The sequence below is a fragment of the Rhinichthys klamathensis genome, unplaced genomic scaffold (genome assembly GCF_029890125.1).
Source record: "Rhinichthys klamathensis goyatoka isolate OS25496 unplaced genomic scaffold, OSU_Roscu_1.1 h1tg000139l_1, whole genome shotgun sequence".
Taxonomy (NCBI): domain Eukaryota; kingdom Metazoa; phylum Chordata; class Actinopteri; order Cypriniformes; family Leuciscidae; genus Rhinichthys; species Rhinichthys klamathensis.
The window spans coordinates 437,342-449,923 of NW_026606674.1; positions in this window are offsets into that span (position 1 = coordinate 437,342).

Here is a 12,582-nt window from a genome sequence, read left to right on the forward strand (position 1 = left end):
GACTTTGAGGGATTACAGGGGCTTTGCACAGACCTGCCTCTGTGTTCACCCAAAAATGTTTGCTTGTTTAAGGCTGCAGCTTTGTTGCAAGCGCAGGAAACCTTGAATTTAACAGGGTTAATGAATTATTAGTGTTCGTTTTCTCCTTACTTCCTTCCTTCGATCATGTGGAGGACTCAAAAATTAATTTGATAATAAATCAGACCCATTTACCAATCATACATTCAGGCTCTTTAACCAGCGCAGTCACTTTCATATTCAAAGAGTATGGAACCTTTGTGCAAACCAAACTGAAATTAGGTGCTTGGAAAGGAGTGGAAGTGGTTTCTGTTTAGCTTTCCAAGCACAAGTGCAATCTCCTGGTCAGTGTAAAGAAGCTCTATATCCACACAAATCCAGCATTGACCAAGTTCCCTCTCATATATGTGGCGCTTTTCCTCGCAATTATGGGGACTGAAGCTTTTACGCTTCAAAAGTACCATAAAAGTATTATAAACTTCCATATTCCAAGTCTATATGCTTTTTGAACATATAAATCTTTCATCCCGATTAATTGCAACCTGGACAACCTTCAGAATTTCTCTTATTTGTGTTCAACAGAAGTAGGTCATATGGGTTTGGAACAATATGAGGGTGATTAAATGATGACATCATTTTCATTTTTGATTGAACTATCTCTTTAGATCTAGCATCAATTCAATGCATATGTTTACTCTTTGAAATTACTCTACTTTTTCTACAGTTAGACACACCTCAAGGACCAGGAGTGAAATAGGATATGTCTTTGGAGGCCCTTTCCAAGCCTTCCTGATTATCCTAAAAGAATTGCTTCATCCCAAGCTCTAACAGACTTGTTAAAGTCAGACTCACCTTTCCCCTGCATTCGGGATGCTTCACATGTCATCATCTGGTCAATTGCAGAAGCCAAGAAGAAAGGAGGACAAATCACTAAAGTAAGTGTAAAAAAAAAAAAAGAATTTGTGGAATAGTGTAGCTCTGCCAGCTCTATCAGGCATTCGTCTGATGGATGTGTTGTGACTCCTTTCCTGGAGAAAAGTCAATGATCTCATTTCAGCTCTGTTAACTTCTGCCAAGTATTTGCTTTTTTCAATGAGCAGTGTGGGGGCAGAGGGACAGAGTCTGCCTGTGGCCTCGCTCCAAATGATGCAATTTGACAGAAACCACATGAAGGGCCAAGGGTATGCAGTATGGCTAGGGTCTTGGAGCATGAAGGCAACATTCAGCATCTACCAGGCCTCGCTTGTACCAAGTGATTGGCTCCAAATGCACTCGGCTGTATTTTACCCGAGGTTGTACCAATAACAAAAATAATCATTAGGTCAGAAAGGACAAGACCTTTGGCTCCAAGCCAAAAACACTCAAACTGGCACTCGCTTCGATACTAAACTACATGAAACCACTGGTTCATCTTTTAAGGTAACCCCAGTTGTTTGAGAAAGTTGTGCAGGATGTCTTTCCCTCTACTGTCGTCTTGCACTACTTTTTCTGAACTGGAGTTGGGCGTCTACAAGTGAGACATCACAGCTTTGGAATGCCACCAGGCGATCACCACACCACCTCTCCGGCTTGCCGAACATAAATAAACCCTAGGATTTAACCGCTTTGTTATTCCTAGCATTACTATCAGGAAGTGTCCAGCGGTGATCTATGCTCTTCAAATAGTTAATTTGCAGCCTCGGTAAGACATTCTTTTCCCAGGACGGGGAATTAAAAAGCAGCTCTGTGTTTTGAAGTTGGTCAAGGGGATGAGGCTCTCCATGACCCCTGTGTTTGGTTTAGGAGTATGTGCTGTTATTGGGGACGTGTGTGTCCGTCTGCAGCTGGTGTATGGGAAGGAGGAGTCCGCATCTCTCGAGCAGGGAAAACGTAATTTCTGTCCGTGTTTGTTTTGAATCTGCCGGGTTGTTTTGACTGCTTAAGTTTGCATCTTGAGCACACATCCTGATGAACCCAGTGAATGTGTCCTGTGCGTGACCCCGCAGCTGTCCCGAGGGCTGAGTGGATGCTTTGGGAGAGCTTTAATAGGTGATGAATGCAGAAGCGTAACTTTTGTGCCAGACAAGCGGTATTGGGCTCGCTGTTGTAAAGTGAAAGCTTATGCATAGAGAGGGAGCTGATTATGGGGTGTTGGAGAGCGAGGAAAGCAGGTTTAAAAATGAATCTGATGTCTCCCTTTTAGAGATCCCTTTGGGATAACAACCAGTGGGTGCCATATTGACACCGCGAAATGTGGTGAAAGGCCATTTCTTCTTTAAGTAGAGGATGTATGGAACATGTTAGCCATGTGATTAATTAATGGGTAGAGGTGTGTGTTTGTGAGAAAGGAAGTTCAGAATGGCATCCGAAGGTTCTGGGATCAATTATGCCTTGGAGAAAGCGGAGTGAAATTGTGGCCTCTTGTTTCGTTGCCGAGTTCTGTGGTTCATACTGTTGAGCGAAAAATTAGCTTTTATAAAAGTGTATTCAAGGGCTGACACCATAAAACTGACAGAGGGCATTTGTGTCTTTGTAGTTTCAGCCTGTGCAGAACTTGCATCTGGAGGAAAAGACAAGATTAAGGTTCTTAGCTGGCCCCTTCTCTCCCAAAGCCCATGGGAGGAAAAGCAGGATCTCTGAGCCCAGAGTTAAATATAGAATGGTTACAAAGCACTCATGATTTGCATACCTGAGAATAAAATGGTTCTGTTCTGGAACAACTTAGCCAAACTGTGGAGGAAGCCATGGGAATTTCCCTCCGCACTGCAGCCCAGAAATGTGGAAAATCTTCTGGAGAATTGAGCCGCTCAGAACAACTGCTCTTTGAGTTAAACTCTGAATTGAAAATGTAAATCCACGCCTTCAACCAAACAACTTCATTCACCGTTTCCCATAGAAAGAATCAGACTAGTTCCTTTATGAGAAAAAAACAGTCAAGCAGAATGACGTATTGATTTCCATGCACAAAGATGCAATTCTTCTTAAGATGCAAGGTTGAGATGACCTTGATGATGAGATGATGATGGTTTTTAAATCATATTCCTGTGCTTTGGTTTACATCCATGAAATTGCAAACAAAACACTTTTTGTTAGCTTTGTTAACCTGTTTTACTGAATATCAGCTATGATTTGGGTGCAGGCTCTTAGATTTTCCATCTACGCCAACTTTTATATATGTCATCGAAAAATGCTGCATGTTTAAAGGAACCAAATATTTTTTCAATATATAAACACGTATGTAAGTAATAATTATGACATGGTATATTTAATCTAAATTTTAAAAACTGAAAACTGTGTAACATTTAACACAGGTCCTGACACGCATACCACATGACATGTGGTTGCCAAGGCGCACCAAGAAAACACTTATCAGCTCACAAAAAACATTTTCTCTTCATTCACGCTTTTTACTCACTCTTTTTTTCTTCCTCTCTAAAGCAAGTAAACTTGCCTCTGGCTCCCTGGGCGGCAGGGAGCATTGAGCGAACGCCAGATCTTTAGGATGTCACCGCTGCTCAGTTGCTTCCACTTAGCCTTCCAGACTTTCTCCTGGCTTCTTTTCAAAACAAATCTTGGAGCGGGCCCACAGAAAGTGCATTCTTTCAGGGTCCCTGCGAGCAGTGCTCACGCGCTCCGCTGCTGCCAGAGGTCGCCTAGACAGACACGCTGAGACGTCATTTAGTTACACAATCCAAATCAGAAAGTCCAAATATATACATACATATTGTGCATATTAATATTTGCATAATTGTATCGATTGCCTACTATGTAGCGAAACTTTGTATTGTGTAGTATGTTAGTGTTCTTTTGAAGGTAGTGAAAATGTCATCAAAAAGCATCGACAAACTACTGAATGTTCATGTTTGTTCTTATTGAGGTACAACATATTGAGAGCTCAAATTAGAAATCCAATTGCAAAAGACTAAATCTTGTTGTCACTTTCGGCCCCTTAAGCAAATGAGTCAAACTGACTTTGCTTTAATCTGCTGTTCTCCTGTAAGTTGGCCTTGGCAGGTGTTTAACAGCGATCCAATGTTGTTTTACTTCCTATGTTTGCTTAGGCTAATGGTGAATGGGCTTTTGGCAAATTCTTCAGGTTGCCTATTTGAGTAGTGAGATTAGGCAGCTGTTAGCATTTGGTCCAATCAACAAACCTTTTCTCTCTACAGGATCAATATGTAAACATAAACCAGAAGTATCTATGTTCAAATTGTACACCAAATTATCTACTGATGCCTCTATTTTTAGATTATATTAGTTTGGTTTCAGTTTCTTCAAAATAATCATTTTATTAGCAGAGGTGCTATTGATATTAATGTTCAGGTGAGACGTAGGCTAATTGGGAATTCCCCAGTGTGATGATTTTTATCATTATTATTATTATTACTCACAGGTTGTTCTTGCATAGCTCAGGAGCCTTCTCTATTGTCTCATTTGAGTATACATTTGTTGCAATTGTTTCTCACTATTTTTATTACTAATCAGCAATTAAGCAATCTAATCTAATTTTAATGGGTTTCTCAATTATGTCTCATTTGAGTATTAACTTTGTCTCAGATGTTTCTTCTAAAATTCTTTAAAAATTAAACAATTTTGTCCTAGTAAGTATTCAACTGTAAAACTTTGAATGTTTTTGATTTTAAAAACTCTAGAGATTTGAGAGAACTTCTCAGAAATCTTAAGCAAATTTCAACATTCTTTCTTTCTTTGAGAAACGATGTTAATAGAGATATTATAGAGATCTCTTTTTTTTTTTATTCTTTACTACAGGAGTTATTTAGTTGTAATATTGATGTGTGTGTTATGTCATTTTTTTTCTTTTCTTTACATACATAAATTCAAGATAAATGATGGACATATTTTAAGTCTCTTTTTTCATTTTCTCATTTCATTTCTATTAATCAACACAAATAGCAAGAACTTTCCCTGAATTGGTCTCAATGGAAAAGGAGTGCAAATGACAGAGAAACTTTCATGGATTTTTCAGGTATTGACAGTATTGACCTTTGCTGGCCCCTCCCTCACTTATTTTATAGCATCTCACATTCCGATCATTCCTATTGGAACAGGACTCACCAATCACCCCTACCCAGCCCCGAAACCAAACAAAGGTCACGGGGACAGACCTTTACTCCAGGCATCCAACCAAACTACAGGTGACGACGGAGCGGTTTCCGAAAGGTATGTATCATTAGCTGAAGTTTGTGTCCTTATCTCAAATGTCTAAATACTCATTTACTTAAAAGGCAACTAATCAATAACTCAGGTCGATGACCCACAAAACCCTTGTTTTCATGGAGCGTAAGCGTAAGGAAGACACTTAAGTCTGAATGAATCAATGAAGATTCAAAGGTTACAAGTTATACAAATGCATTACGGATTTTAGATGCCTCACTTTTCTTTAAAAAAAATGTAGTTCATTAAAATGAATATTCTGGGTTCAGTACAAGTTCAGCTCCATTTACACATTATTTGTGGCATAATTTTAAAAATAAAAATTATTAATTATTTTTTTTAAAGAGCAAAAATTTGGTTTGCACTGAGGCAACTACAATGGAACTGAGTGGGGCCAATCCATAAATGTTAAAAGTATATCCACACAGCTTTAACAATATACATGTTAATATTATTTTGGTATATGATTTTTTTTTTTTAAGATGTAAATAGATGTAAAGATGTAATATAAGGACCATTTTTGGTTCCCAAAAGAACCCTTTTCTCATTGTGAAACCATTTTTTCCACTATAAAGAACCTTTTGTGAAATGGAAAGGTTCCATGTACTATGTTAAAGGTTATTCGTGGAACCATCAATGCCAATAAAGAACCCTTATTTTTAATAGTGTTACTTTTATAAAATGATGAGCTTTTGTATTTTTGCTTTTAAATCCTCAAAAAATTGTCCCCTTCATCTCCACCATAAGTACTCATGGTAACCTCGAAAACGGAGGACAAGTCAAAATGATCTTTTAGAGTAATCAACATTACCATGAAGTGCAGTTCAGCTTAACATGTATTCAACCTGAATATTCATTTAAATAATTGGTTTGTGGTGTGACAAATGAGTTCTAGGTTTGATCTAATGCAGGTTATAAATCTGCATGTATAATAATTATACAAAAGCTTGTCTAAAATAGTTTTCAGCAACCAAACGCATTCTGTTCAGTGTTCAGTGGTAGTGAGGTTTACTGTTGCAGCCGCACTTGAGCTGTTTTTTGTGGAGATCTTTTATGTGCAGTTGGCCATTCGCTCTCTTTTGAAGACTTCCTGTCTAGGAGGCCAACGTTCCATAAATTTGTCAATGAAAACGAGTTAATTGAAGAACAGGGCAGAATTCATCAGGTCTACGCTGAGACTGTGTATGAATGTGTGTGTGTGTGTGTGTGAGTGAAAGGGACATCATGCTTCTGAAAATATTTCTTCTGTTGGAAAAACATTTGCCTTCGAGGAAAAACTCACAAAGTTGTGGTTTGCTACACCCTGTTAGACTGCGTTCAGCCAATAGAAGAACATAGATTCTGTATTGACCAAAACTTGGTCTATTCATAAACTTTACATGTGTCTCCACTTGGCAAAACCCCCTATAGAAAATAGTTGGGATTGCTGTCGCCATATGATGGAAGTAACAGCGCGTGTGAAGAAAAGGAATTTTTTTTACAACAACTGCGTGGAAGTAAAATAAACAGTTGTACACAGAAATGTTCTCACTGATTTACAACCATCCATAATAATCACTCTCAACTACATCAGTTTTCTAATAGTTCACATTCAGACTTACCAAGGTTTTTATATCTACAGTATATTCCATCAGCAGCGCCAATTTAGACTTCTCATTAAAAAAAGCTCCATACAATTCTACACTGTATAAAAAGACTTATTTTTTGTTTTGTTTTTAGCAAACTAAACTTAAAAGGATAGTTCACCTAAAGAACGATCGCTTTATATGATGAAAATATTTTATTGACTTTTTTTTATTATACATTTAAAAATGAATCATTTAAAAGTAAAGATATTTACACAAGAACACTCCCAAGGTTGAACGTTTCCCATTCTCATGAGAAAAACATCTAAATGTAATAAAGTGTGCTGTAAATCTGAACATGTCTCGGAGACAACGCTGTGACTGCTGAATGTCTCTCTTGGCAGTGAGGCGCACTGAGAGATAAAGCGTCGGGATAGATTTAGCAGGGCTGGAGGCTTTCAGTGGAATGTGCTCATTTGGCGTCCTCTGAACTGTAGTGAATGGGGAGTGTTAGTTGTCATCTTCTCTCGTCTGTGCCGGCAGATGGAGCCTTTGGCCTGCCAGCTGTCATCTGCAGAACACACATTTAGAGCTGGCATTGAGGGGAGCACACTGCTCGTTTGGTACCTTCAGATGGCAAGCTGGTCTATGATACCTGGAGAAAGCTCAACTTAGCCTTCCTATTGCTTGAATGGAGCAGCACCCATGCATTGGTGGTGACCGACTATGATTTGAGGGCTCTAAAAAGCATGAACTGGATCGTTCCTTTTCTGCTGCTTTTGACTTCACAGGATAGTCGCTAGTGACTATTTAACTAGTCAGCTAATTCGTTAATCTAGCCGTGAGAAAGCAAGGGGGAAAAAAAACAGTGCACAAGGTTTTCGCGGTTCACCTCAGCCTGGGTGGTACATCCTTTGTGTTAGTTACTCTTTGACCTTAACAAGGTGTGGAGGTAAAAGTCTGGCAGGCAGCAGAGAGGTCAAAGGTCAGTGGGTTTTTCTGCTCTTGGTTTCCTGAATGCCTCCATCACGGGAAGTGGACATGCTGAGATTTTCCGGCACTGGAAGTTCTTAAACACAAAGAACAAGTTTGCTGAGCTTAGCGTACACATGCAAAAATGACTGCCAGAGTTCATGCAAATATTCATGAAAAATGTGTATGAATTGTTTTATAGGTTAAGGGTTATAGGTTTTGTATGACACATTGACATTACAGTGCAGAATAGCTCTTTCCGCATTGTTGTATAAGCATTAATTGTATGTGCTATTGAACGGGAGCATGCATACACATCATATCCTTTTGATTTTCTTTTGAATTCCAGTTCAATTCCAATTCCAAGATAAAAATCAGTCTATAGGCTTTCATAGGCAACCTAGTCAGGGAACAAGGGAAGGTCTCAGTTTTTTACTCGTCATTTACTCACACTCATGTCATTCCAAACCTCACCTTCTTTTTTGTGTATAGGCCTACATACCGGTATATATATTATTTTCTAAACTAAATTTTTCAAATTATTTTAAATCACTCATCATTCAGTACAACTCAAGATGTTTATAGTGATACATCCCTACATAAAATACTGTAAAGTCCCACTCTGAGTCTTCTGATCAACACACCAGAATGACACACACTTGCCCTACGGTAGCTTTACTGAAGAATGTCTTAAGTACAGCATTCACATCTGACCTTCCCACTGGGTCAAGAGCTACGGTGCAATTGTTCTGTGCCATCAGACAACAGACCACTTTATGGCACTAAAGTAAATTAGCATGGTGTTAAAAATTTGCCGATATATGACAAGACCAATACTACTAGAGCAGCACATGTTAGTTCATCTTTGTTCATTAATATGAAGATGTATGCTTGGCTTTCCTTGACTTTTACTTAATTACAGGACAAGCATCATCAGTTGGGCCAGTAACCATATTAAGGTAAGATTTTTACTTGCGTAATTTAAGAATATCCGATATAGACCTACCATCGTATTTGCTTTGAATGGGTTCACAAGGTCTATTTCTGGTTTTGTGGGATTGTTAAAGTGATCAGAATGTTTATTTGTGCATCACTTTGGTTAATGTTCACATAGCAGATATTAGTTATCAGTAGGGAAGATGGACTAATGGATGGTTGTCGTACTGACAGCAGATCACCTTTACCTGAGGCTCCTTTGCCAGCTGGAGTGGCTCAGGTCAGTCTATTGCACTGTGTTTGTACACAAACACAACTTCTCGTGTAAATGGAGGTGGTCCGGGTCAGGTCCTCAGGGTCCCGGGAACAGTGGGAGTGTGTTATGGCTGATTCCACCTGTTGTCAATTGGTAATATATCAAGTCATTTGTTAAAGGGATAGTTTACCCATGTTCTGTCATTATTTACTTGTTGAATCTTTTGAAGAGAATCTGGTCCAGTACTTTAAAATAAAGTGAAATTAGAACTGTCAAGCTCCAAACTGACTATAAAAAGCACAAGAAAAGGGAAGCCATACGGTAGTTCATTATTCACTTATCGAGTTCATATGATTTTGTATACAAATAATTCATCTGAGTTGGATCTTTTCAATGAAGCTGTTTGATTCAGTTCACAAAACTCTGATTCACCTCACCAACTCGATCCAGTCGTAACAGTTTCCGTCTAAATATTTCATTCATTTTCAGAGAACGTAAGTCATTTATGGATACTTTTAGGATACATTTATGGAACTTTTGAATAGCTTGAAAGCTTCAGTTGTTTTTTTATTTATTGTAATTGCATAATTGAAGGACATTATTAAAAATGTATCTTTTTGTGTTCCACGGTTTGGAATGACATGAGTGTGAGTAAACTAAGCCGCCATCTCAAGTGTGATGTGTGATTATCCAAGGTAAACAGTAAACTTAACTGTTGACACAGTGACACGCAAGTGTTCTTTCTGGATCAGAACCTTCTGTTGACCCGGTGACGCCACAATGTACCTGCTTCTCAAACTAGAGCGTGAGTTCACAGAGGTCCATTTCCATACACACAGGGCACCCTTCTCTTTTCCATATGACTACATTAGGAATACGAGAGCCTGAAGACTATGAATAGACCAGCGGACCCTGCTGTTCACTGGGGACTCAGGTTCAGTGAGGTGGGAGTTTGTGTGAGCTTGCACACATTGCCTCCTGTCTCTCCAAGGTGGCCTGGGAGCTGGCCAGACGTCTATGTCACTTCAGAAAGGAGGTTGGGAGAGGCAGCTCAGGCTGATCATTTGTCTTTATGGCCCCACATCACCTTTAACCCTTTGACAGGGTGACTGACCCTAGATAGTCCATTTCTAAGTGACCAAAAAGGCAGTTTGGCTGTCTGGTTAGTGGATGACCATGTTGGCTTCTATATACTGTGTGTGTATATGTGTGTCTATATATATATACGTGTGTGTGTGCATGTATAAAACATTAATATACACTTCCGTTCCTACATCTCATGCACATTTCTTTACATGTTATTTTGGCTTACTTGATTTAGCTTTCAGCTACTAATAAGACTGTATTTAATGCATTTCATCATATTTAAATACAGATATTGTGAAAATGGACTGACGTGAAAAGCTCTATTGAAGAGAACGTCTGACATCCATTTTTAACAAACATGCTCATCTCTTTGCCTGAGACTTGTTCACAGAACTTGATAAGCTGCCCCATGAGAATTGAACATTTTCTGTTTCATTTTTTCATTACCGCTACTTATGCAGCTTTGAGACTGAAGTGAAGAGGAAAATGCTTTAACAGTTTGTGTCTGATGTGTGGCTGTAGGCCCCTGGCAGCCGGCTTTCATAAATGTATTGCATATGTGGGGGCCGCTTTGAGGCTGTCTGGGGATGAAACGGTTAAAATTGACATGGGGTGGCAAAGGGGCTGTGGTTGGTCTCAAATCTTTTTAGTGTGCTGCGGTGGACGAGTTCTCCCACAATTTGCCCAGAGCGCTCCCCTCCTCCGTCCGAGAGAGAGAGAGAGAGAGAGAGAGAGAGAGAGAGAGAGAGAGAGAGAGAGAGAGAGAGAGAGAGAGAGAGAGAGAGAGAGAGAGAGAGAGAGAGAGAGAGAGAGAGAGAGAGAGAGAGAGAGAGAGAGAGAGAGAGAGAGAGAGAGAGAGAGAGAGAGAGAGAGGAAATCTGTGTCCAACCCAAAGAATGTCTTTTGAAATGCACATGCTCCTTTTTTTTTTTTTTTTACACCCTGTGAGCACTTTGTTTCCTTAACATTTCTACAGATTTGGCCTGCATTCTTGTAATTTACTACCGCAATCATTACTTTTAATGGTGGAAAACACATTGCATCTTCAAAATAAATTATTAAGCAAAGACAATATAAACCTTGAATTTTTTTTTTTTTTATGCATTTTAAAGTTTTAACATAATAAATGCTTTGGCAATGGGAAGCTTTTTACCATTCTTGAATCTGGCTACGGACTGAATAAAGTGCATTTTGCACAATATGTATACATTCAAGTCATACGTCTCCTTGTTCTGACAAAAGTTTCAAGTTGGCCGTAATCGATCTTGGTAGTACTTTGGGCAGTAATTTGTGGCTGGGGCTATTGATCGTATTCGTTTCATTCGCTGGCGGTCCTGACGCCGCTCTGTCTGCGGGGGAGTGGTCTGAAATTCCTCTTCTCCACCTTCTTTGGGGGTCTGAGAGCTGTTTTTTATGAATGAACTGAATACCAACTACAAATTAACCAGTCTCTTTCACAAGAAAAGCACTCCTTCTGTAGCCAGCTCTACAAACATGCTCGTTTTCAGTGTAATGACGAAGAGCATGCAGTGAGGAATAATATAAAAATGCAGTAGTGTAAAAATAAGCACCCAGATGTTTGTTGACATATTACATAAAACACAGAATCATGGCAAGTATTACAAAAACAATTCAAATTAGCAAGAATCTTCAGTCAGTATAATATATAACCCTATAAAAGTGCATTAATGTAAAACGCACACTCATTAGTGCATTGCATTTATATAAGGGTTAATGACAAGATGTCTGAGATGATGACGACGGATAAATCGAATTAAATCATTGTATTTGACATTTTATATAATATTTAAATAATTTTTAATTAGCCTATTGTTTTATTTTAAAACAATTAATGACAGGTCTGTGATATCATTGTCTATTTTATGATGTGCTTGTCACATGACAACAAAATGGCTTCCTGTGTAATTGAACCGCACTGACTTTGATTAGGCAGACAAGGGTTAATATATGATATTAGTATTTTAATACATTTGAATAAAAGTGCTGCACTGCTTATTTTTAAGGAACATTTCAGACTTTTAATGATTTTTCCCTTTTGCAGTTCTTAAACATTTTTAAGCTTTAATCCCCATAATAGCTAGCTACTCTGTAATTAAAACGTTACAATATGACGTAATGGATCCATACACGAAAAAAGCGTCAGGTCATTGACATATAAAACACGCATTTTATATAGGCTATATATTTTATGATGCACGTTTTCATTTTCTCCCATCGTTGTTATATTTTTTTGTGCAGCTTGGAGTTCAAGTTCCCCCAGCTCTTGGTTATAAAGCCCATCTCTGACACAATTGTATTCAGTTGGAGAGGACTTTGCCATTCCCCCCTGTTTGTCGAGCAGGCTCGGTCAGATCGTGGGAAAGGCCCTCCACGTAAAGCAGTTTATTCTTTGTCACTGTTGTTCTTGTGTAATTGATCTCACTCCACGTCGATGGGCGGAAGACTTCAAAGACACGCGGCTGTTGGAGGTCGATCTGCTTGTGCTCGCGGCCTTCAGGAACAAAAAAACAACTGCCTTTCTCTTACGCACACTTTTGATGAGTGTGTAAAGTTGCAGAAAGTAGTCTACATGGT